The sequence below is a fragment of the Grampus griseus genome (genome assembly GCF_964374135.1).
Source record: "Grampus griseus genome assembly, chromosome: 12".
In the NCBI taxonomy this organism is placed as follows: domain Eukaryota; kingdom Metazoa; phylum Chordata; class Mammalia; order Artiodactyla; family Delphinidae; genus Grampus; species Grampus griseus.
The window spans coordinates 86,622,001-86,646,976 of record NC_139006.1 but is presented as its reverse complement, the minus strand read 5'-3'; the positions used below and the strand labels follow the sequence as shown (position 1 = coordinate 86,646,976).

General features: G+C 49.8%; 1 protein-coding gene across 5 annotated transcripts in view; it reads left to right on the top strand.

Annotated features, from left to right (window-relative positions):
• The first annotated feature begins 219 nt into the window (after positions 1 to 219).
• MBP (myelin basic protein) overlaps positions 220 to 24,976 on the top strand; it is a 119,656-nt gene continuing 94,899 nt past the window's right edge. For 4 of the 5 annotated variants that reach the window (XM_082668019.1, XM_082668018.1, XM_082668017.1 and 1 more), the window contains exons 1-2: positions 230 to 310; positions 18,485 to 18,663. The gene's annotated coding sequence lies outside the window, so the exon portion shown is untranslated. Of the gene's footprint in view, positions 311 to 18,484; positions 18,664 to 24,976 lie in introns of all 5 variants that reach the window. The other variant, XM_082668016.1, reaches the window with a different exon arrangement.

Below are 24,976 nucleotides of genomic sequence, written 5' to 3'. Positions count from 1 at the left end.
CCCGGACGTGGTCCCGGCCGGCGGGCAACAGGTGGGGCGGCTCGGCTCGGCCCGGCCCGGCCGTGTTTACCTGGCTCGCAGGAAGCCCGGGGGGCGGGGGAGGGGCGGCGGGCGCGCCCGGCGCTCGGAGCCGCCGCCGTCAGTCGCCGCCGCGCGCCAGCGAGGACGAGCCTGCGGCCCCGGCGGCCCGCGTGCCCGACCCGGAAGGCGGCGCCGGCGCCCCGGGACCCCGCGCGCTTGGGGCCCGCGCGGCGAGGAGGCGGCCTGGACCCCGCGGCGCCCTCGGCCTGGGAGCGGCGAGCGCAGCACGGTGGGTGACCCTCGCCGGGGGCGGGAGGGCCCCTATGCGCCCTCGGAGCGGGGACCCGGCCGCGGGGCTCCCCCGGGCGGCGGCGCAGGTGGCGGCAGGTGGCAGCCGGGCGGCAGCCCTGCGAGAGGTGGGCGCGGGTGTAGACGCCGAGCCAGAGCGGCGGGCTGTCCCCAAGGGGTGTCCAGGTGTGGGCTCGGCCGGGCCCGGCGGCCGGGGTCGCGGGCAGAGCGTGGGAGGGGGTGAGGGTAGAGTTTCGGGTGAGAGGTGACAGAGGTCAAGGAGGCCGCCCCGGGCGGGCTGGGAACGCGCGCTGTTGGCGAGCTTTCGGGCAGGCAGGGGTCCCCACCAGCCTAAAGTGCTTCTTAATGACACACCTGGAGCCGAGCGGACGACTCCTGCCGCCCCCCCCCTCCCCTCCCGCCCCACGAGCTGAAGACCAGTTTCCTTTTGAGCGCCGAGGGCGGCGACAGGCAACTCTCCGGGCTTCCGCCTTCCGGGGGCCCGTCCCGGCTCGGGCCGCGCCGCCTGCGCCCACCTGCGCCCACCTGCGCGCCTGGCGCCCCTGGGCGCGAAGCCCCCTGGGCCCGGCGCCGGGTTGGGTGGCCCTTAGTGTGCCCTGTGATCTGCACGATTCCCTGACATTCAGTGGCTCTGGGTCCTTTGGGCTGCTGGTGGCACTGCCTCGTTTCTTTTAGCGTCTCCTTTCACCTCCTTTCAGAAGGCAGAGTGGGGCTGGGAACCACGTTTGCGTTTCTTTGGTGATCTCAGTAGGAGTCTGGCAGGAAATAAGCGCTTTCTGGTTCCTGGTTCTCTGTTTTCCAAATGCTACAACGTGAGAATCGACAACGCCTGTTCAGTTTGCCTCTGCAGCTGTGGAAGGCACGGGCCACAGCCGGGATGTGCTGGGAGAGGTGTAAACACGGTGCAGGGGGGCCCCTGGCTGTTCTGGCCAGGGATACCCACACCTGGCATAGAAAGAGAGATTTTCAGACGGAGGGAACTTTAGGGTGCGTCCTATTTAAGACCTGTGGGTTTTGGAGAAGACTTTAGCCCCCCAGCTCAGGGAGATAGTTTACAGAGTGACCCACAAGTCTGGGACCCCCCTGAATCGGGCTCAGTCCTGACCCCCCTTCTCCCTGGCAGGACCGCCTCTGAGTGCTGGGGGCCTCCTCGGACGAGGTGACCCAGGTGCAGAGCCAGCGGGAGCCTGGGACAGAGCAGCTCTTCAGGGAGGGATGGGCCCAAAGATCCAGCAGGTGGGCCGCAGCCTCACAGCTGTGTTTCTCCTAACCCAGGAGAAGTGCTCATCAGTGGTCGTATTTTTTTTTAAGTGGGATAAACCAAAACCTGAAGGGAGGGAATCCAGTTCAAAATTATTGTAAGGTGTTGGCTAACAGTCACTCCCAACGGTTTACCTGTTCTGAAATAACTCCCTTTATTAACTCAGGGTTAAACAAAAGCTGTTTGGTTCAAATCCACTTTAGAAACCTTTTGTTGTTTGACTTTTAGTTTCTCTTTAGATTCTTTAAAAATTTGACACAGTATCAGCCTCCGTCTCTGTGCCTTTTCCACCCAGGTGTCCAGGTAGCATTTTTGACGACTTACAAGTTGCCAGGCTGTCTTCTTAGAGCAATGCATCACCTCACTGATAGGCGGGGTGCCCTGGGATCCCCTCATTTGATATAACTACCCTATCAGTACCCTCATTTTTACTGACTAGGAAACCAAGGCATGGAGACACCCAGGGTGCCCAGGACTCAGTTCTGGGAACCTGCCACCAGCCCTTTGTTGCTGCCCTGCGGGGCAAGTAGGACGCCTTAAAAAGCCCACAGGGCTGCCTTGCACTTCTCTGTCTGTTAAAATTCCACCGCTGATGAGCGGCCACGCCCAACAAAATATGCTTCCTCTTCAGGGTGATTAGCCTCGAAGGCTGCTGTCAGGTCTCTGTTAGTCATCTTTTCCTTAACTTCCTCAGTAAAGTTGACAGTAAAGAAGGAAAGACAGTTCTCTAATTCCTCAGTACGCTTTTTAGTAAGTAGTCATTAAGCAGGAAGACACTTCTACTGGTCCGTGAGAGCCACTGAAGGAAGCTTAAATCAGCCTGAGTTTGGGGCCCCAGGAGGTGAGTTTAAAGCAACAGTAATTATACACAGGGAGACCCTGGTGGTCCCATTCAGCAGAGATGAGCAGAATTCAAACTCCACCTAAACATGTAGCTGTCAGGCTTTAGCCAGAGACACGGAATCAATGGGAGATGCACATGAGTGACTTATGGCAAGGAATTGGGGCTGGAGAGGCCAACCAGACAGGAGGCTGCAGCTCTCAGGCGTGAGCTGAGGCCACATCCAGAGCTCACGCTGCAACCAGGAATAGGGAACAGTGCATATTCTGAAGCTTTTAGCAAAGTCTCAGAGTCAGTAATTGCTAAAAATTCATAAATATGGATCTGGACTCTGTGAACACCTCTGAGTAAGTGTGAGGCTCTATTATTTAAAAAAAAAAAGATGGATGCCTAGAGAATGAGGATAAACAGACTTAGGTGAGGTATCTGGAATGTATCAAACATTCTAAAATTCAGCAATATAAAACAAACTGCCCAATAGAAGAAGATGTGACTGAACAGGCTGGCCTAGAAGAGAAAACCCAGATGGGCTAGTAAAATATGACAAGATGTTTAACCCACTAGTTCCCAGGGAGTCAAAAATCACATCAAATGGGGTAATTTTTTGTATCCATCATACTGGTAAAAATTTTAAATTCTGACTATACCAAGTACCGAGGAAGATGTGGAGAAGTGAGAACTCACATTATTGTGAGTAGGAGTGTAAATAAAAACAGACACTTTAGAGAAGAATCCAGGAAAGCTGATGACGGACATTCCCTATGACCTCGTGATTTCACGCCAAAGTTCACCCTCTAGGGAGAACCTGGTCTGAGTGCATAGGGCACATACAAAGGTTGCTCATGGAAGCAATTTTTTAAAACTTTTTATTTTGAGATGATTGTAGATTCACATGCAATTGTGAGAAACAATAGAGAGAGATCCATATATGCTTCAGAACATCTTGCAAAACTGTAGACAATATCACATCCAGGAGATTAACATTGGTACAATCCATCAGCTGTGTTGAGATGTCAGATTTCGCTAGTTTACGTGTGTGTGTCTGTGTGTAGTTCTATGTAATTTTATCACACATGTACAATCGTGTGACCACCCACCTCAGGCAGGGACAGCTCCATCACAAATTCCCTAGGGCTGCCCTTTATGGCCACAGCCAACTTCCCCCTTCTCCCTCCCTATGCCCTTGGCAACCACTAATCTGTTCCCCATTTTCTATAATTTCATCATTTCAAGAATGCTATTTAAGTAGAGTCATGCAACCTTTTGTGATTGGCTTTTTTCACTGACTGCAATTCTCTTGAGATCTCTCCAAGTCGTTGAGTATACTGACAGCTTGTTCTTGTTTTATTGATGAGTAGTATTCCGTGGAATGGATGCCCACCCCGCTCCCGTAGTCTTTTGGTTTTAAGCATTTGCCCTTTGAGGGTTTCCAGTTTGGGGCTATTTGAGTAAAGCTGCTGTGACCGTCCACGTACAGGTTTTTGTGTGAACACAGTTTTCATTTCTCCGGGATAAATGCCCAAGCAAGAGTGCCATTGCTGAGTCAAGTAGCAAACACGTATTCCATTTCACAAGAAACTGCCCTCCCCTCTTCCAGAATGGCTGCACCGTCTTACATCCCACCAGCCAGGTGTGAGTGATCCAGGATCTCCACGACGGCCTTTGGCACTATCACTGTTTTTTATTTGAGCCTCTAACAGGTGTGCGGCGATACTTCACCGTGATTTTAGTCTGCGTTTCTTTCACGGATAATGATGCCCGTCTTTCCGTGTGTGCGTCTGCCCTCTGCACATCCTCTCAACGAGCAGCCTGTTCTCGTCTTTGCCCTTTTTCTGATTGGGTTGTTCCGTCTCGTTAGTTCCTTGTATGTTCTGAATACGGCTCGTGGTTGTGGTTTGCCGTTACTCTGTCAGTTTAGCTTGACTTCTACCTCTCCAGAGTCTTCTGCAGGAAGAAAGTTTTTCATTTCGATGAGATCCAGTTTATTAATGTTTTCCTTTTATGGATTGTGATTTGGGTGTGAAATGCAAGAACCCGTCACCTAGCCTGAGTCTGGAAGATTTTCTCCTTTTTTTTCCCCCTACATGTTTTATGGTTCTGCATTTTACACTGAAGTCTGTTGTCCATTTCCAGTTAATTTTGTATAAGGAGTGAGGTCTAGGTGGAGGGTTTTGGTTTGGTTTGGTTTTTGTGCCTATCTAGGAATGTCAAATTGCTCCAGGACTTTGTTTGTTGAAAAGATGATCCTTCCCCCATAGAATTGCTTTTGCATCTTTGTCAAAAATCGTGTCCCCATATTTGTGTGGGTCTATTTCTGGTTTCCCTGATCTGTTCCCTTGATCGAGGTGTCTGTTGCGGCACCAGGACCACACTGTGCTGATTTCTGTGGCTGGAGGGTGAACCTTACCATCAGGTAGCGTGAGTCCTTCCCCTTCTTTCTTTATCAAAATCCTGTTAGCTGTGCTGGCTCCTGCACCGTTCCGTACGTTTTAGAATAAGCTTGTTTGTGTCCACAAAACCCTTGGTGGAATTGTTATAGGAATTTCATCAAATCTATAGATGGACTTGGGGAAAATTAACAGTTTTACCGTGTGGAGTCTTCCACGCTGTGATCACAGGTTGTCTCTGTTTATTTAGATGTGCTTTTGTTTCTTTCATCAGTATTTTGTAATTTTCAACGTATAGATTCTGAATCTGTGGGGGTTTTTTAAGAGTATACCTAAGTAGTTCTCTTTTTTTGAGTTATTTTTAAATACTGTCATGTTTTTAACTTCAGTTTCTACATGTGTGTTGTTAGTTTACACAAATGTGGATGATTTTTGTGTGCTGACCTTGTGTCCTGCGACCTTGCCCAACTCCCTCACTAAGTGTCTAGATTTCGGGGGTAGATTCCTTGTGATATCCATGCAGACCGTCATGTTACCTGTAAATGGGAAAGTGTTATTTCTTCCTTTCCAACCTCTATCCTTTCTAGTTTCTTTTTCTTGTTGTGTTGCACTGGAACTTCCAGTGCTCTGTTGAAGAAGAGTTGCAGGAGTGGACATCCTTGCCTTGTTCCTGATCAGAGGGGTAAAGCATTCACTTTTTCACCACTAAGTATGACGTAGCTTTATTTATTTAGGGCTTTTGTAGAAGTTCCTCATGACATTGAGGTAGTTCCCCTCTATTCCTAACTTGCTGAGAGGTTTTGTCATGCATGGGTCTCGGATTTTGTCACATATTCTTTCAGTCAGCTGACAGGCTCCTGTGATTTTTCCTCTTTAACCTGTCAGTATGATGGAGTATACTGATTAATGTTCACGTCGGTGTTGAACCACCCTTGCATGTCTGAAATGAATTCCACTTGGTCATGTGTATAATTTTTTTATATGTTGCTGGATTCACTTTGCTAGTATTTTGTTGAGGATTTTTGCTTCTAAGTTCATGAGAGAGATTGGTCTGTGGTTTTCATTCTTTGTACAGTCTTTGCTGGTTTTGATATCAGCGTAATATGAGCCTCATAAAAATAAGCTGGGAAGTGTTCCCTCCTGTTCTAATTTCTGAAAGGGTTTATGTAAAAATGGCATTAATTCTTCTTTAAATGTTGGGTAGAAATTTCCAGTGAAACCATCTGGGGCTGGAGATTTCTTTGGAGGGGCATTTTCTAATTACACCTACAGTTTCATGAATAGTTGTAAGATTATTCAAGTTATATATTTCATCTTGGTTGACTCTTGGTAGTTTGTGGATTTTGAAGAATTGGTTCATTTCTTGTCAGCTGTAGAATTTATGAGTGCACTACTGTTCACAGAATCCTTTATTATCCTTTTAACGCCACAGGATCTGTAGCGATATCCCTAGTTTTATTCCTGACAGTGATGATTTCTGTCTTCTCTCCTTTTATGTGAGAATCTTGCTAGAGCATGATCCATTTTACTGATTTTTTTTTCAGAGAACTAGCTCTTTGTTTAATTGATTTTTCTCTATTTTCCTGTTTTTGGTTTCATTGGCTTCTGTTCTTATCTTTACTCTTTCCTTCCTTCTACTTTCTTTGGATATATTTAGGTTTTTTGGTTTGGTTTGGTTTTTTAGTTTCATCAGTTAGAACTTAGATTATTATTATTATTTTTTGCGGTACGCGGGCCTCTCACTGTTGTGGCCTCTCGCGTTGCGGAGCACAGGCTCTGGACGCACAGGCTCCGTGGGATGTGGGATCTTCCTGGGCCGGGGCACGAACCCACGTCCCCTGCATCGGCAGGCAGACTCTCAACCACTGCGCCACCAGGGAAGCCCAGAACTTAGATTATTGATTTCAGTACCTTTCCTCTTTTCAATGTCACCATTTTAATCCTATAAATTTCCCTCTCAGCACTATTTTAGCTGTGCCCACGTATTTTTTTTCAAATGGTTTAAATGTTTATTGAATCGAGATTTTGTGTGTCCAAGGTCAGGTCAAAAAGTGAACAAAATGTGGAAAGGGTTGGCTGGTTGACGGCTCCCAGAAAGAGAGCTGAGGTTCAAGGTGGAGCTCTGCCAGGCTCTGTGCAGTGTGGGGTCAGGTCTCAATACAGGTCAAAACCAAAGCAATAGATTGAATGGAAAGCAGCCAAGTTACAGATGAATAAATACAGTATCATCCTATTTACTGAAAAATTTTAAATACACGAAAGAACACACTACCTGTCGTGATCACACAGAGATGAAATAAATACAGAAATCACGCAAAGTGGGCTGTCCATCAACCTCAGGAAGCTGCTTACCTGTGTCTGAGGAAGGATGGGTTTGTATGAAGGGAAGGGAATTTGTTTTATTTCTGAAACATTTTGAGATTTTAGACAAAGAAAGGAATGTGTCACTTTTTTTGAGGGAAAAGGTACGCCAGCTGTGTATTTTTTTCTGTACCTTTTGTTTGTAATAATGAATCACTTACGTTAACAATAAAGAAGCCAATGTCAAGTTTGGGGGTGTGACACTAAAGAAGAGGCAATGGTGGAAAAGCTGGGAAGATTAATAGCCTCACAGAAGAACCTGGATGTAGGTTGGGGTGAAGTTACTAAAATTAGGTAAAAGCAAGAGCAGAGAAAAAGAGAGTTGGGGAACTTCCCTTGTCCCCATCATCATTTGTAAACGGGGTACAAACAAGGAAAACTAGAAGCGGAGTTAAGTAGGGTGATCTTAGAAGAAGGGCTGTGCCCTGTGAACCAGCCACGGGCTGAGATTTCGGGGGGCGGGGGGAGGGGGAAGGTGGGCGCCACACCTGGCCCTGCTTTCAGCCTGTGAATTCAACTTGCGATGAGCTGTCTTTCTTTTAAGAACCATTTACATCTGCGTAAACGTGAAGGACGTGAGGGGGAACTAGCGCATTGGGACCCAGCTGGTTTTCCTTCTTTGCTGCCTGAATTTTTCCTGAGTCCCTCATGTGCATAAGTTTGGCCTCTAAGTACCGTCCAGCGTGTTTTAAATAGAGGTCAGCAAACCAGGGCCCTCCTTCTCGCTCCTCCCTGGCCCTGGATGCATCCGCAAGCCCACAGGTCCCCCTCCCGTGGGCCCCGGACAGCCTCCCTGGCCCAGGGGCCCTCTGCTCCCTTCCACTCACCCCCTCCAGACTCGCGGTGTCGGCACCAGTGTCTGCGGGCCAGCGACTGGTCTGCAGGGGCCACTGGCCACAGGCAAGTGCAAGGACGCTGCGGTGGCCGAGGAAAGGTCTGTAATTGATTTCCTGTAGAATTATTTCACTTTCTTTAAGAGTGAGGGGATTAACATTCAGCTCACCCTTTTTCCAAGGTAAGAGAAGGAAAATGAGGTTTTATTCACAGTAAGTGATTAACCAAATTTCATGCTTCGTTCTGTATTAGAGACTAATATACAGAGCGTGGAAAGACAGGTCCCAGAGGCAGCTGAGGGCCTGGAAGGTGGTCACCCCGACACACTCACACACACACACCCCACGTGCTCACGGCTGGAGTCCACACGTGACGGCTGGTGTGGGGTTGGCAGCCTTGCACATTAGGGCAGCATCTTGTACAGTAAGAACTACCCCTCCTTCGCTGAATGCAATTATGCCTGAGGTTTAATCCTCTGAACTTCTCAACCCAGGAGTTTATTTCCTTGTGATATCTGTTGTTTCAAACGTGCATATATATATGCATATAATGACGTAGCTAAAACCCACTAAGGAGCCTAACTGATCTCTCCCACCACTCAGACAGACTTATTTTCTTTCTTTCTCTTTATATGGTTTTCAGTTTCTTTCTTTTTTTAAATTGAAGTAGAGTTGATTTACAGTGTTGTGTTAGTTTCTGGTGTACAGCAAAGTGATTGTTATACATATATAGACATATTCTTTTTCAGATTCTTTTCCCTTATAGGTTATTAAAAAATATTGAGTAGAGTTCCCTGTGCTACACAGTAGGGCCTTGTTTACCTATTTTAAATATAGTCATGTGTATCTGCTCATCCTAAACTCCTAATTTATCTCCCCACCCTCTTTCCCCTTTGGTAACCGTAAGTTTGTTTTCTGTGAGTCTGTTTCCAGACAGACTCATTTTCTAAAGGGACACAGAATAAATGCAGTGATGATGTCTGGACAGGCCCTGTCAGCACCCTGGGGTAAGACGGTCTGCCCAGAAGGTGGAGGCCCTCCTGCCCCCGCTGGCTGGGGAGCCAGGTAAGGTCTGTTCCCCAGCAACCCTCTGAATTGAACGACATCCTCACCCTGTTACAGGCGAGGAAACGTGAGTTCTCGGCACTCAGCAGATCTGGGGGGGTCGTGTGAAGCCCAGGGCGTCCTCTGCTCTGTCCAGCGACATGTGTGATGGCCAGCGACGCTCACCCTGTGCTCCTGAGCTCTCAGAGCACAAATCCAGTCGTCCCTACACCTGTGTCAGGCTGCACTGTCTCAAGTCAGTGTCCCACGGGTGGGAGGGGCGTTGGGCCCCGGCCAGCCCCAGGCCTTGTCCCCAAGCTGGTCACGAGTGCTGGGGACCAATCAGAAACCAGGGGCTTTTTATTATTATTATTATTATTATTATTTTTTTATTTTTGGCTGCACTGGGTCCTCGTTGCTGAGCGCGGGCTTTCTCTAGTTGCAGCGAGCGGGGGCTACTCTTTGTTGCGGTGCACGGGCTTCTCATTGCGATGGCTTCTCTTGTTGTGGAGCACGGGCTCTAGGCGCGTGGGCTTCAGTAGTTGTGGCACACGGGCTCAGTAGTTGTGGCTCGTGGGCTCTAGAGCGCAGGCTCAGTAGTTGTGACGCACAGGCTTACTTGCTCCGCGGCATGTGGGATCTTCCTGGACCAGGGCTGGAACCCGTGTGCCCTGCATTGGCAGGAGGATTCTTAACCACTGCGCCACCAGGGAAGCCCAGGGGCTTTTGTTTTAAAATGAGCTCCTTTTTAAAGGAAAGAATTGGTATGAAAAGATGCAAGAACGGCATTTCTTTTAGTGGTGTTGTGATGCCGCACATCAAAACTGATGCTGGTTTTGAAAAGGCGTCAGTGGCTGATAGCTGGTGACAAGGGGGGTGACGCCCTCCAGAGTGTGAGGGAGCTCCTCTGAGGCCCCAAACCGCAGCTTTTTACAGGAAATGAGTTTCTGCTCAGAGCCCCTCAGCAGTTGTTTTCCTTGGTATGTGTTGTAAATTTTGAAATGCAGAAAGAGTTGCAGGAGCCATTCAGTATGTTTTACTGAACACACGGGTTTTTAACATCATGCTGATTCTGACTACATAGTACTGAGGCTTGGGTTTGGTTTATACCCTCCACTGTTAAAACCATCTAGAAAACAGAGACTGGTGTTGACGCTTCTTCGAAAGTGAGTTGACTTGGTTGCATTTTGCATCAGGTTTTGCTCTGATCGGTGGCCAGCATTCAGTGCTGACCAGGCTGACGGCAGCTCTGAGTGACCCGCAGGTGTGCCAGGCCATGCCCTGCGCCCTGCAGGCGACATCTGAGTGCTGAGGGTTCCGTGGCAGCCTAGGGTCCCCGCTGGTGAGGGCTGCAGCTCAGCGCGGGGGCCCCCGGGGTCTGCCCGGCCCTGTGACCAGCGGCTCCCCGGCTGGACTGCGGCTTCCTGTGAGTCATGGCTGGAGAGGCAGGCAGAGCCACTGGGGTGACATGCCTCACTGTCATTTGGTTTTCTGAAATGTTTATTTCAGAGAGTGACTCCTGCAGTCAGATTTCCCTTTGTTTCATGGGACCTGGGGGCAGGAGGGTGGAAGCAGGTGAGGGTTTGATTTTTGTCAGAGCGTGGGGAGCCTGGTGACCCCATCCTCGATGTTTCGAGTAAAGAGAGCGCTTGTGCTGGCCTTGTTCACCACTGATAGCAGCGCCCACAAGTGTCGGCCCCGCCTTTTGGGGTGTCAGGCGACAGAGGATCTCCCCGCAGGCCACATCCGACCCACCCCTGCAGTTAGCAGCCTCTGTCGCCGCAGCCCCAGGAGCAAAAAGCCAGGTGCAAGAACGTTCCTCGGCCCCGCCTACACCAGCCACCAGACTAACCAGCGAGGAAGGAAAGCTAGATGGCGCTCACCTCCATCCGGAGTCTGATTGGATACCTGCCCGAATCAGTGCAGACGGCTGCAGGGCCGGGATTGGCTGGGCAGCAGGATACCCAGCGCCCCAGCGAAGTGTCTGCCGTGGCCAGTGCCTGGCTCCGAGCCTTTCACGGGGCTGTGGACTGGGATGGCGCCTAACGGTCCCCCGGTGGTCTGCCAGCCACCTGCATGCGTGTTGTCCAGGATACTCATTAAATGCTGAGTCCTAGGCCCGGGGCTCTGGACGCCACACCGCAGCCTCGGGGCCCAGGCCCACGAGTGTGTTGTCTAGTGAGCTCCAAGTGGTGAGGCCCACTGCTCAGTGAAAGGCAGAAATGCGTGCCGAGTGCCCGATGTGTGTCTCGGGGACACAGATTTACCTGAATGCACCTGCCCGTGCTCACAAACATCCACTTTAACACGATCAAGAAACTGTGTTTCACTGATAAACTGACTTTATGTTTGAAGAATGACTCACGGAAAATAACGTTCTATACTGATGATATGTTCTTATTTTTTTATTATTTTTATTTTTTAATTAATTTTTATGTTTGGCTGCATTGGGTCTTCGTTGCTGCGCGCGAGCTTTCTCTAGTTGCGGCGAGCGGGGGCTACTCTTCGTTGTGGTGCACGGTCTTCTCATTACGGTGGCTTCTCTTGTTGTGGAGCACGGACTCTAGGTGTGCTGGCTTCAGTAGTTGTCGCTCGCGGGCTCTAGAGCGCAGGCTCAGTAGTTGTGGCGCACGGGGCTTAGTTGTTCTGCGGCATGTGGGATCTTCCCGGACCAGGACTCGAACCCGTGTCCCCTGCATTTGGCAGGCGGATTTTTTTTTTTAACATCTTTATTGGAGTATAATAGCTTTACAATGGTGTGTTAGTTTCTGCTGTATAACAAAGTGAATCAGTTATATGTATATACGTATATCCCCATATCTCCTCCCTCTTGCGTCTCCCTCCCTCCCACCCTCCCTATCCCACCCCTCTAGGTGGTCACAAAGCACCGAGCTGATCTCCCTGTGCTATGCGGCTGCTTCCCACTAGCTATCTATTTTACATTTGGTAGTGTATATATGTCCATGCCACTCTCTCATTTCGTCCCAGCTTACCCTCCCCCCCGCCATATCCTCAAGTCCATTCTCTACGTCTTTATTCCTGTCCTGCCCCTAGGTTCTTCAGAACTTTTTTTTTTTTAGATTCCATATATATGTGTTAGCATACGGTATTTGTTTTTCTCTTTCTGACTTACTTCACACTGTATTATCGTTTGTTTTTGATACTCCATTTAGAGGATGACATTTTCTTTCCTGCCTGTGAGCGCTAGCGTATCTGACAAGGAATATTTAGGGATATGCATCGTCTCCATCCTGGTTTCTTGGTTAGTTGGAACCTAACATTTTTGCTAAACTTGCTTTGAAAGCAAAAAACACAGAGCTGTGTGGCAGGCTTCCCAAATAGAGCAAACACACAATTGATTCTTTAAAATTCTCTCATTCTCTAGGATGGGCAGAAGGCCACACCGTGCCTTTCCAATGCACCCACATAAAACAGACGCGTCTGGGGCCCTGAAAGTGCTGTATAGTATTATTAGGGAGCTCAGGGATCCACAGATAGGTTTCCCAAGGCCCAACATTTGCTGAACACATTGCTAGATGTATAAACAAAACTCAGGTTTCCCGATGAGGGGGCTGTGCTGGCAGAGGGGAGGGGACTCAGTAGCTGCTTCTAATCCCCCCAGCAGCCCTGTGCCTCCCCTGCAGCCTGTCTGGGAATTCTCTGGGCTCTTCCCGGAATTCCTGGCTGGGGTTAGGGTTAGGATGGATGGCTCCTTCAGGGAAGTTCCCTCACCCCGTTTCCAGGATGCCCACCTTCCCCACATGGCTTTTCACAGCAGTAGCTCTGTTCTCTGGTTCTGATCACGTTCAGTTTATAAGTGGTTAAATGTTCCGTTCCGCACTTCCGTTCTGGGACAGGTAAATAGGTTTTCCTCGCCTCACGTCATCTGTGTGGTACCCAGGGGGGGTGTGTTGCATCCCCAGATGGCGGCTTCCACTGACCCTAATCATCACCATCCAGCTGATGGACCTGAGAGTCTGAACTTTGCCGAAGTCATTTGCCCAAGTCTGTTCTTCAGCACCCAGGAGAACGTGGGACATGATTTATTCAGCTCCCTGTGTTGCCTTACAAGACCAGATAAAGCAGGAACTTAACAAAATAAACAAAAATGACTCTCATATTTTAGGAGCTAGGTTTCTCTTGATGTGGTAGGAGGGCAGGGTGTGCTTTGGTTGTTTTCATTCTGGTGCTTTCGGATGTCTGAAAACGTGATAGCCTTGGACTAGCTGAGACCAGGGATTTAGGAAGTGGAATCCCCAGCTGCCATTGTCTTCCTAGAAATAGAAAGAGGATAAAATGTATTTCAGAGTCAGGCCTAATGCATCTCTACCTTCGATATATCGTTTTATACAGCTCTAGGGAGGGTGCTGTCCCTTTAAAAGGCAGACGATGGTTCTTTTATTCCGTCATTATCTCTGTATGTCAAGACTTATTTTTTTTTGTTTTTGCGGTACGCGGGCCTCTCACCATTGTGGCCTCTCCCATTACGGAGCACAGGCTCCGGATGCGCAGGCCCAGCGGCCATGGCTCACGGGCCCAGCCGCTCCGCGGCATGTGGGATCTTCCCGGACTGGGGCACGAACCCGCGTCCCCTGCATCGGCAGGCGGACTCCCAACCACTGCGCCACCAGGGAAGCCCCAAGACTTATTTTTGAAGAGAGAAGGCTTTAAACCAGATATTAAAAGCTGGCCTGGAATTTCCTTGGCGGTCCAGTGGTTAAGACTCCACCCTTCCACTTCAAGGAGCCTGGGTTAGTTCCCCGGTTGGGGAACTAAGATCCCTCATGCTGTGTGGCTCAGCAAAAAAAAAAAAAAAAGCTAGCCTGATTCATTTCAGACGTTGTTTGGAAATTGTTATGTGAAAGGAAGGAGGACAAAGAGGTGCTGACCTGGCAGACAGCCTTTCTGAAAAGGCAGTGAAATGCCGTGTTTAAAGCCACATTACATAGTAGTCCTAACACTATTTACACAGATATTTTTTACATAGGATTAGTAACACCAAAATAAAATGTGGGATGAGAAATTAAAATAAATTTTAATGTGAAGATAGGTTAAAACCTGGACAAATTTTCACACCCTTTTTTTAAAAAAAGTTTTATTTATTTTTGGCAGCGTTGGGTCTTCGTTGCTGCGCGCGGGCTTCCTGTAGTTGCGGCGAGCGGGGGCTACTTTTCGTTGCGGTGCGCAGGCTTCTCATTGTGGTGGCTTCTCTTGTTGCGGAGCACGGGCTCTAGGCGCGCAGGCTCAGTAGTTGTGGCTCGCAGGCTCTAGCGCACAGGCTCAGTAGTTGTGGCACATGGGCTCAGTAGTTGTGGCACACGGGCTTAGTTGCTCCACGGCATGTGGGATCTTCCCAGACCAGGGCTAGAACCCGTGTCCCCTGCATTGGCAGGCGGATTCTCAACCACTGTGCCACCAGGGAAGCCCTCACACCCTTTTTTTAAAAACCACATTTGGGGCTTCCCTGGTGGCGCAGAGGTTGAGAGTCCGCCTGCCGATGCAGAGGACACGGGTTTGTGCCCCGGTCCGGGAGGATCCCACATGCCGCGGAGCGACTGGGCCCGTGAGCCATGGCCGCTGAGCCTGTGCGTCCGAGGCCTGTGCTCCGCGGCAGGAGGGGCCACGGCAGTGAGAGGCCCGCGTACCGCAAAAACAAAAACAAAAACACACATTTGTTCATGAAGGTAGAAAAGGTCCCAGGTGTCATTTCCGCGTGGACTCATGTGGTACAATCATCACAGAGTTCGAAATCTCTGAGACCTAACTTAGTTGCTTTCATGACTTGTGCTGAAGAAGAGTTTGAAACATGTGCCCTGGACTCAGTCCAGCGTTTGCTCCTGACCCCTTTCCACGGAGCTGCCCGTAGTTACCGTAACGCCCGTAACCCAGCGGGGCTCTGAGGGTGGTTCAGATCCCACTATTCCCCTGTCCTTTTCTTAGATTAACCTTCCCAGCCACTCTCTCTGGAGTTTTCTGCACAGAGCTGGTGTGGGTTTCGTGACTAATTACAGATGTTCTAGGGTACGTGATGGAGACCCCGGGGAGGCAGGTATAGAAACGCAGAGGGGAAAGAGGCAGGGGGTGTTCATTCATCCCTCAAAGCAGGTGAAGCCCGGACTGGAACTCCAGAACGTCATTTGCTGCCCCCTTTGGTGATGGCTTTATCTGCAAAGCCAGCTGATGCCCCGAGGACCAGGCTCAGGGGACCACAGTCAGACTCCAGCCAGCTCCATCCATCTGCAGTTCTGTAATTTTCTTTCTAAATGATTTCTGAGAACTTAAGGCAGTGTTCTTCTGCACGGTAAATCTGATAAGCCTGGGGAAAGCAAAGGATGGTGAAGACTAGCTTATGAGTATTATGTCATAACCCAAAGCAGAAATTCCCGGCCCCCAAAATCTAGAGGCTGATTTCTTCTGACGCTTTCCGTGTGAGTCCAGATTGGGTGTTTGGGTCTGTTTGTAAACGCCGTCAGGACACCCAGCGCAGCTTGGGGTCCTGAGGACCGTTGGGGGGCCAGATCCCACCTCACTGTCTTGGAGAAGCTTTTCCTAGGATAGACATAGACTTCTGAAGTGAACTTCCACCCCGTCCTTCTCAGCGCATCATGAGCTGTCTTAGGCCACTCAGGCCGCTGTAACAGAAACCCACAGACCGGGGGCTGGTAAACGACAGACACTGATTCCTCACAGTTCTGGGGGCGCGAGTCCAAGGTCAGGTGCCGGCAGATTCAGTGTCTGGTGGGAACCCAGTTCCTGGATCGCAGCCAGCATCTCTGCGCTGTGTCCTCACGTGGGGGAGGGATGGTTTGCTTTCAGAGAACTGCGATAAGGTCTGTGAGGTACATTGGGTGGGACAGGAAAGCAGACTCTTTCTTCAGGTTCAATGTCGAGTTGGCCATATCGACCGACCGACCGGTGAACTGTGACGTGTGACGTGGGTGGTCTGTGTGCTATAAGCCAGAGGCCGGGAGGGAGCCTGGGGAGAGCCTGAGGATCTCGAGGTCAGCTGTCACATGCGTTCCTGAAACTCGGTGTGACTTCTGCTTCCCACTGCCTGTTCCAGCCGTAAAATGGTCTTTCTTTTCGGCTTGTGCACGTGCGTGTGTGTGTGTGTGTTTATTTTGGGGGTGGTTGTTTTGGTGATGTTGGTAGCCGTTTACTATGTTCTGAACACAGAGTGTTACAAGAACGTTTTTGACCTGAGAAATAAAAATGATTGTCTGCAGAAACCAGGCGTAAAGGCTTGGGCCCTGGCGGAGAAGGAGGCAGAAGAATAGAGGCGGGTGGGGGAGGAAGAGGGAGAGAAGCAGAGCCAGGAGGCTGAAGGGATGGTCTTTCATTTAGTCTCATGCTTCTCTCTCAGGTCCTGTTTTAGATGCGAGTTCCTTGCTCTTTCACATTTGCTCTCTGGGTTTTGTTTAAAGGTCAAAGCAGCGGAGTCCCACTGTCTGTCCTTCCAGCTCTGTGCTACCCCCGCCTGCCGTTTAGGGCTGGTGGCATCAGTTTGGTGTCTGCGGGGAGGATGGGCAGGGTCCACACCCCGTGACAAACCATACCCGCCACGGAAGGGCGGCCCGGAGGAAGCGATCGGCCGCCAGTTGTGGGTTCCCTGGCTGGTCTGGGGGTGGGGGGAGGTAGTGCCCTTCAGCAGCTCAGCGGCAGGTCATTCTGTCTCGCATTTGGTGGCTCCCAGGAAGGAAATGAGGGTGCCCCTTTGGAATGTTCACCATCTCCTGTTTCATTACCTTGTTCAGTTATTCCATTCCGGGGACACCCTGTCTCACTCCCTCGATCAGTCAGACTCTCCAGGTTCCCCTCCGCTCAGAGGTTAAGGTAGCCCTTTCTGGCTGGTGCACATCCCCAAGCGTCTCTGTCTTACTGTTCATTCTTCTGGAAGGTATGGTTAGGCCACCTCCAAACATAAACCATGCTCATAAGTGCCTGGTGGTTCCTCAGCCGACCCTGGCAGTTGGTATATTTCATCCCCAAGGTCCCACGCAGCCCCTTCAGCATGTAATTCACCAGTAACTAGAGGCTGAGAGCCATTTGGGTCCTGCTAAGGGGTTAAGTACAAAATGTAACAGTAGTAATAACAGTGAAGTTCATTTACCTTTAAAGCCTGGTAAAAAGCTACGACTCTGTTAAGGGTTAATGGCAAAGTACATGGAATTTTGAAAACATTGCTTTAGTGATTTGCAAAAGCAGAGAAGCAAAAGTTACCACCCTGGTAGTAGCAGAATTTTAATTCTGCTGCCAAAAGTACACATTAATCCACCTCTTGGCTGGGATGACTGTACATGGATTCAGTGGGTAGATGTTAAAACATTAACCATGGGCTCAATGCTCCTAAGGTTTCTCACCTGACCCGTCTCTGTGACCCAGGGTGACCTCAGCCCCTGGATCCTTCTCAGCCCCTCCCCACAGATGCCATCCCGCTGGTGTTTGTACTGTCAATATTCACACATACACAAGTGCAAACAGGACAGAGAAAAAAATTACTCTAAGCTACTGTACATGAAAAATTGCACCCGAGACAGATGAGAAAGACAGATTGCCCTCTGGCTCTCCACTGATCGTGCAGGAATATATTCACTGAACATTTTTATTACAAGAAAGTTGAACTTTGACAGTTGTGATATCTGTGGACGATTAGCCCTTCGGGATCATGATTAACTCCTTATTCGTCTCCTTCTGCGGTCGGTGCCTTATGTAACATACAAGCCGTTCTCTAAGGAAGGGAAGAGAAGGCCCTTATGTTGTGGACGGGTTGTCAGGGGCCAGGGGATTTCGAGTCTGTTACCTTATCGAATGCCTCGACATGAATGAATGCACTGCAGGTATTATCAGCTGATTTTACAGATGAGAGGTCAGAAGCTCGGAGAACTAAATTTCTAAGCTCTTCAGTAAATAGTAATTGGCAGGCATGGAATTAAAACCCAAATAATTCCTTGCATACACTTTCACCAGCTGTTATGGCAAGACATGAGGCAGGAAATTGAGAGAGTCGCTGTCATTTTCCTTATTAAACTTGTGTATCCACGGACAGGTGTTTATGAAGAATAAGTTATTGTAACGCAGCTGTTTTCTCAAGGGTGCTTGTTAGAGCAAAGCCTTCTCTTTATCGTGTTGATTAATAATCTAGAAATGGGTGACATCTTAGACCTACCGGAACACTTGTTTCCACGTAAGGCATACTCATAATGTAAAAACCGTCCAGCTGCTCCCTATTTTTGCCTATGGTATGCTCCTAGAGGCAGTGTTATATTCATACCTAGATGAGTCTTCTAAGCTTTACTTTCTCAACTGTAGAATGGGAACAAAGCATGCAGGGTTATTCCTGTAGTTCCGTAACTCAAGGGATAAAGCAGATCACTGTAAAACTAACCCTGTATCTCCACAAAAACATTAATTTTAGGGTTGCTTTTAGGAACACGGACACGGAGCACGAAAAATGAAAAGCAAAACTCTTGTACGATCTGCAGAATCTTTTGAAACCAAAGCCTGAAGAGCTATAAGTCAGTGAGAAAAGTATACCAGTGACCGTTTCCTAGAACATGGACATAAATACAGCCAGACGGGTTGGTTCCTAATGAGCCCAAACGTACGGTGAGTGCAGACACTGTGATGAACCCGCCCCATCATGCGTATGACCACGCGTGGGACCACGCGGGTTACCGCCCGGACGCTCCTCCCAGCCCAGAGGTCAGCACTGCCCACGGTGATCCCCTCCCGTTTCCGAGGGTTTTGGGAGGCGGTAGGATGCTCTGGGGGCCACAGCTCTATCTAGGGAGACTTGAATTGAGGCCTTCTCTCTCCCACAGTAAACCTACTGAGGCAGAGATGTCACGATAATCCCGTTGCCTGTGAAAATGCACCCAAAGGCACTGGAGGAATAGGCAGCTTAGCCTGTTAGTGTCTGCAGCCTCCGACGGGTCTCGAGTCTCCGTCTCACTTTTCCCTTCTCGCCGCCCATCCCCCACCCACTCTAGTCTGGAAACAGGAGAAGTCACGCTGCTTCCTGTGCTGTTGCTTATGGGCTCGTGTAGGACGTCACCTCTGGGCTTCTCAGGCACCGGTGTGCTCACCCCTTTCTCCTCTCTTGACCTGGGAGTTTAAGAGCGGATGTCCACACATAGGGGAACCCACGTAAAGGTCTCTGCAATAGGCGTGCAATCATAGATAGCTAGACGGCTAGAAGATGTTTTCTCAGCTGATCACCACCCACCCTGGGCACCCTGTGCAAGGGACGAGAAAGGCAGGAGCTGTCAGCCCTAGAGCTCACCCTGACCCCAACCTTGACCCCAACCTTGACCCCAACCCTGACCCTAACCCCTGACCCCAACCTTGACCCCAACCCTGACCCCAACCCTGACCCCCAACCCTGACCCCAACCAACCCTGACCCCAACCCAGGCCCTAACCCTGACCCCAGCCAACCCTGACCAGCCCCTACTTCGTTCTCACCGCAGCCAGCACAGTGAAGGAGCTTCTATTGCTTCCGCTTGACAGGAAACTGAGGTTCAGAGAAGTGGAGTGACTTGCCCCAGGTCACCCCACAGGAGCCTGGATTGGGACCGAGGTCTCATCCGCCGTGTTCACTCTAGATGTCAGGACTTCCAGTAGAAAGCAGGTGGTTAAAATGCTCAGAGCAAGGTGTTTTCACCTGCATGCCCCCAGCATTTCAGCTTCCCCACTCACACACACTCCTCTCCACCCAGCGTGGGTTTTATCTGTGACTCCTTCACAGGGTCCACCAAAGTGATACGAGTGGTCTTAGCTGCACATTGTTGAAAACAGATCCAAGCAGCTGAGACTGGATTGCGTACCAGTGAATCTGGGTTACTAACCCGCACTCACGTGCTTAATTTTTACTGCCCCCCCGCCCCGCGCCAATAACACAAAGTATGGATGGTCACGAAAACATGGAAATTTTCAATAATCCCAGTGGCTGTTTCGAAATCACATCTGGGATTGAATTTCAACCTAAGGAGTATGGGGCAGGCCCGATATAACCTAGTCTATCCTAAAGGCTCCCAGCCCTGGCCCTCCACTTCCCCTTCCACCAATCTCCTGTCTTCTTATTTCACGAAAAGCTTCTTAAGAACCTGGAGATGCTTCAGAGTCAACCTGAGTTCCAGGAGCGTTCCACGTGAAGGTTCCTCTTGCTCTCTCTATTTGACTACTTGCAAAAAATGAAATGAAGATGACCTCAAATGTCCAACTCTTCTGTCTGCAGAAGGTTCTTTTCAGCTCGCTATGGAGGCCAGCTGCCAGGGCAGCCTTTCTGTAATGCAACCCTCCCGTCTCTCCACGGCGGAATGGGGCAGAGTTACCCCCAGACAAGTCCGCTGCCCATCATTTTCACCACAGGACTGTGCCACACGCCTCAAGGACTGATGATCCCTCTAATGAGGGGCCCTAATCTGAGAATTGTCACTTTGAGTTTCTTGTCTCTCTTTTCCTGCTGGTGCGCAAATTGTGCACTTAAGGCTAGAATCTGCCTACTCGAAATCACACATATAAATTCTCATTCTGTTAATCTGACACAGAAGGGAAAAAAAGTCTGTACACACTCAAAAGTCTGACCCGGACTTTTGTTATTTCAATCTATTCTGCGTCCAGTAGTCTTGAGTTTTTTTAATAGTGATTAAAATAGTTCATGAACAGTCTTCCCAAGTATACCCCCAAGTTGCGCTTTGAGGCGTGATAAAGTTCTGATCAGAACACGCTGGCTTGGAAGACGCGTCCCCGCTCCAAGGAGCAGGGCAAGCAACATGTGATTAGATCAGCTGTGCCTCAAAGCCCTTGCCCCAAAATCAGCTCTCCTTTTGTCCACAAGCAACCCCCCGAATATTCACACGTCCCAGGCTATTTTGATTTAGGTTAAATCCTTAGAGATTTGTTTTCTGGAAGGGGGGACCATTGTGTTGGGATTTGCCTAATACCTGCGGGGGAGGTGACTGAGGAGGGTGAGAATAAGATGGAAACGGGAGGAGGTAAGGGATGCTGGGCTTGAGATACTGTCCAGGTGAGAACAGAGATGGTAGCGTTCGGTTCTCTGTGTCGGGGCTGGAAAACCCCAAGAGTCCAAGCTGTGAACTTGAAAAGAAGTTATCTATTTTTGCCTGTGTTTAGTTTCAAATACACCAATTCTTTTTTTTTTTTTGGAGGTAACTTTTATTTATATATATTTTTTTATTGGAGTGTAGTTGATTTACAATGTTGTGTTAGTTTCAGATGTACAGCACAGTGATTCCGTTTTATATGTACATATATTTTTTTCCAGATTCTTTTCCCTTATAGGTTATTGCAAAATATTGAGTAGAGTTCCCTGTGCTATACAGTACATCCTTGTTGGTTATCTGTTTTAGATATAGTAGTATGTATATGCTAATCGCAACCTCCTAACTTATCTTTCCCCAACCAAATACACCAATTCTTATTTCTTAAACAGGGATGTTTGATGCATTGTTATTCTGTGTATTACACACGCAGTGCAAGTTATCAGTACTTCCTCAGAACCCCGCATGGGACCACAGAGAGATCGCAGTTCAGAGTGACCCCCTCTACTCCCAGAGTTCAGACCGTCGTCCTGCACAGAGAACGTGCAGTCATGTTCTCCAACTGCAGTTCAGACCCCAAGAGGACAAAAACAAGTCCCCTCTTTACCTTTTTGTGCCCACTGTTATCAAGTAAACTACCATATGTGCCCCCAAACCTCCATTTTCCCAGTGAGGTTACCCCAAAGAGGTTTTTTAGGGAGTGGTCCCATGTAAGTAAATTGGGAAGGTGGATGATAGAATTGCACTGAATACTGAAATTATCTGCAAAGGTCGACTTGCATTTTTAAAAGCATACATTTTATTTAATTAATTGATTTATTTTTAGAAGATGTTGGGGGTAGGAGTTTATTAATTAATTTATTTTTGCTGTGTTGGGTCTTCGTTTCTGTGCGAGGGCTTTCTCTAGTTGTGGCAAGCGGGGGCCACTCTTCATCGCGGTGTGTGGGCCTCTCACTATCGCGGCCTCTCTTGTTGCAGAGCACAGGCTCCAGACGTGCAGGCTCAGTAGTTGTGGCTCACGGGCCTAGTTGCTCTGCGGCATGTGGGATCCTCCCAGACCAGGGCTCAAACCCGTGTCCCCTGCATTAGCAGGCAGACTCGCAACCACTGCGCCACCAGGGAAGCCCCCATTTTATTATTTTTTTAAGCATAGATTTTATTTTTTAATTTAAAATGCTTCATTGCTGAAAAATGCTAACCATCATCTGACAATGCAGGGTTTCCACAGACCTTCAATTTATAAAATATGCAATATCCACAAAGAGCAATAAAGGGAAGCACAATAAAACGCGGTCTGCCGGCTACAACACAGTCCCGTTAACTAGGAAACGCGGTCTGCCGGCTACAACACAGTCCCGTTAACTGTGAAACGGGGTCTGCCGGCTACAACACAGTCCCGTTAACTAGGAAACGCGGTCTGCCGGTGTACAATACAGTACCGTTAACTGTGAAACAAGGTCTGCCGGCTACAACACAGTCCCGTTAACTGTGAAACGCGGTCTGCCGGCTACAACACAGTCCCGTTAACTAGGAAACGAGGTCTGCCGGCTACAACACAGTCCCGTTAACTGTGAAACGAGGTCTGCCGGCTACAACACAGTACCGTTAACTAGGAAGCGAGGTCTGCCGGCTACAACACAGTCCCGTTAACTGTGAAACGCGGTCTGCCGGCTACAACACAGTCCCGTTAACTGTGAAACGGGGTCTGCCGACTACAACACAGTCCCGTTAACTGTGAAACGGGGTCTGCCGGCTACAACACAGTCCCGTTAACTGTGAAACGGGGTCTGCCGGCTACAACACAGTCCCGTTAACTGTGAAACGGGGTCTGCCGGCTACAACACAGTCCCGTTAACTAGGAAACGAGGTCTGCCGGCTACAACACAGTCCCGTTAACTAGGAAACGGGGTCTGCCGGCTACAACACAGTCCCGTTAACTAGGAAGCGAGGTCTGCCGGCTACAACACAGTACCGTTAACTAGGAAACGCGGTCTGCCGGCTACAACACAGTCCCGTTAACTGTGAAACGGGGTCTGCCGGTGTACAACACAGTCCCGTTAACTGTGAAACGAGGTCTGCCGGCTACAACACAGTCCCGTTAACTAGGAAACGGGGTCTGCCGGCTACAACACAGTCCCGTTAACTAGGAAACGCGGTCTGCCGGCTACAACACAGTCCCGTTAACTGTGAAACGGGGTCTGCCGGCGTACAACACAGTCCCGTTAACTGTGAAACGCGGTCTGCCGGCGTACAACACAGTCCCGTTAACTGTGAAACGGGGTCTGCCGGCGTACAACACAGTCCCGTTAACTAGGAAACGCGGTCTGCCGGCTACAACACAGTCCCGTTAACTGTGAAACGGGGTCTGCCGGCTACAACACAGTACCGTTAACTAGGAAACGGGGTCTGCCGGCTACAACACAGTCCCGTTAACTAGGAAACGAGGTCTGCCGGCTACAACACAGTACCGTTAACTAGGAAACGAGGTCTGCCGGCTACAACACAGTCCCGTTAACTAGGAAACGAGGTCTGCCGGCTACAACACAGTCCCGTTAACTAGGAAACGAGGTCTGCCGGCTACAACACAGTCCCGTTAACTGTGAAACGGGGTCTGCCGGCTACAACACAGTCCCGTTAACTGTGAAACGGGGTCTGCCGGCTACAACACAGTCCCGTTAACTGTGAAACGGGGTCTGCCGGCTACAACACAGTCCCGTTAACTAGGAAACGAGGTCTGCCGGCTACAACACAGTCCCGTTAACTAGGAAACGAGGTCTGCCGGCTACAACACAGTCCCGTTAACTAGGAAACGAGGTCTGCCGGCTACAACACAGTCCCGTTAACTGTGAAACGCGGTCTGCCGGTTACAACACAGTCCCGTTAACTGTGAAACGGGGTCTGCCGGCTACAACACAGTCCCGTTAACTGTGAAACGCGGTCTGCCGGCTACAACACAGTCCCGTTAACTAGGAAACGGGGTCTGCCGGCTACAACACAGTCCCGTTAACTGTGAAACGGGGTCTGCCGGCGTACAACACAGTCCCGTTAACTAGGAAACGAGGTCTGCCGGCTACAACACAGTCCCGTTAACTGTGAAACGGGGTCTGCCGGCTACAACACAGTCCCGTTAACTGTGAAACGGGGTCTGCCGGCTACAACACAGTCCCGTTAACTAGGAAACGGGGTCTGCCGGCTACAACACAGTCCCGTTAACTAGGAAACGCGGTCTGCCGGCTACAACACAGTACCGTTAACTAGGAAACGGGGTCTGCCGGCTACAACACAGTCCCGTTAACTAGGAAACGAGGTCTGCCGGCTACAACACAGTACCGTTAACTAGGAAACGAGGTCTGCCGGCTACAACACAGTCCCGTTAACTAGGAAGCGAGGTCTGCCGGCTACAACACAGTCCTGTTAACTGTGAAACGCGGTCTGCCGGCTACAACACAGTCCCGTTAACTGTGAAACGGGGTCTGCCGACTACAATACAGTCCCGTTAACTGTGAAACGGGGTCTGCCGGCTACAACACAGTCCCGTTAACTGTGAAACGCGGTCTGCCGGTTACAACACAGTCCCGTTAACTAGGAAACGAGGTCTGCCGGTTACAACACAGTCCCGTTAACTAGGAAACGCGGTCTGCCGGCTACAACACAGTCCCGTTAACTAGGAAACGAGGTCTGCCGGCTACAACACAGTCCCGTTAACTGTGAAACGGGGTCTGCCGGCTACAACACAGTCCCGTTAACTGTGAAACGCGCTCTGCCGGCTACAACACAGTCCCGTTAACTGTGAAACGGGGTCTGCCGGCTACAACACAGTCCCGTTAACTGTGAAACGAGGTCTGCCGGCTACAACAC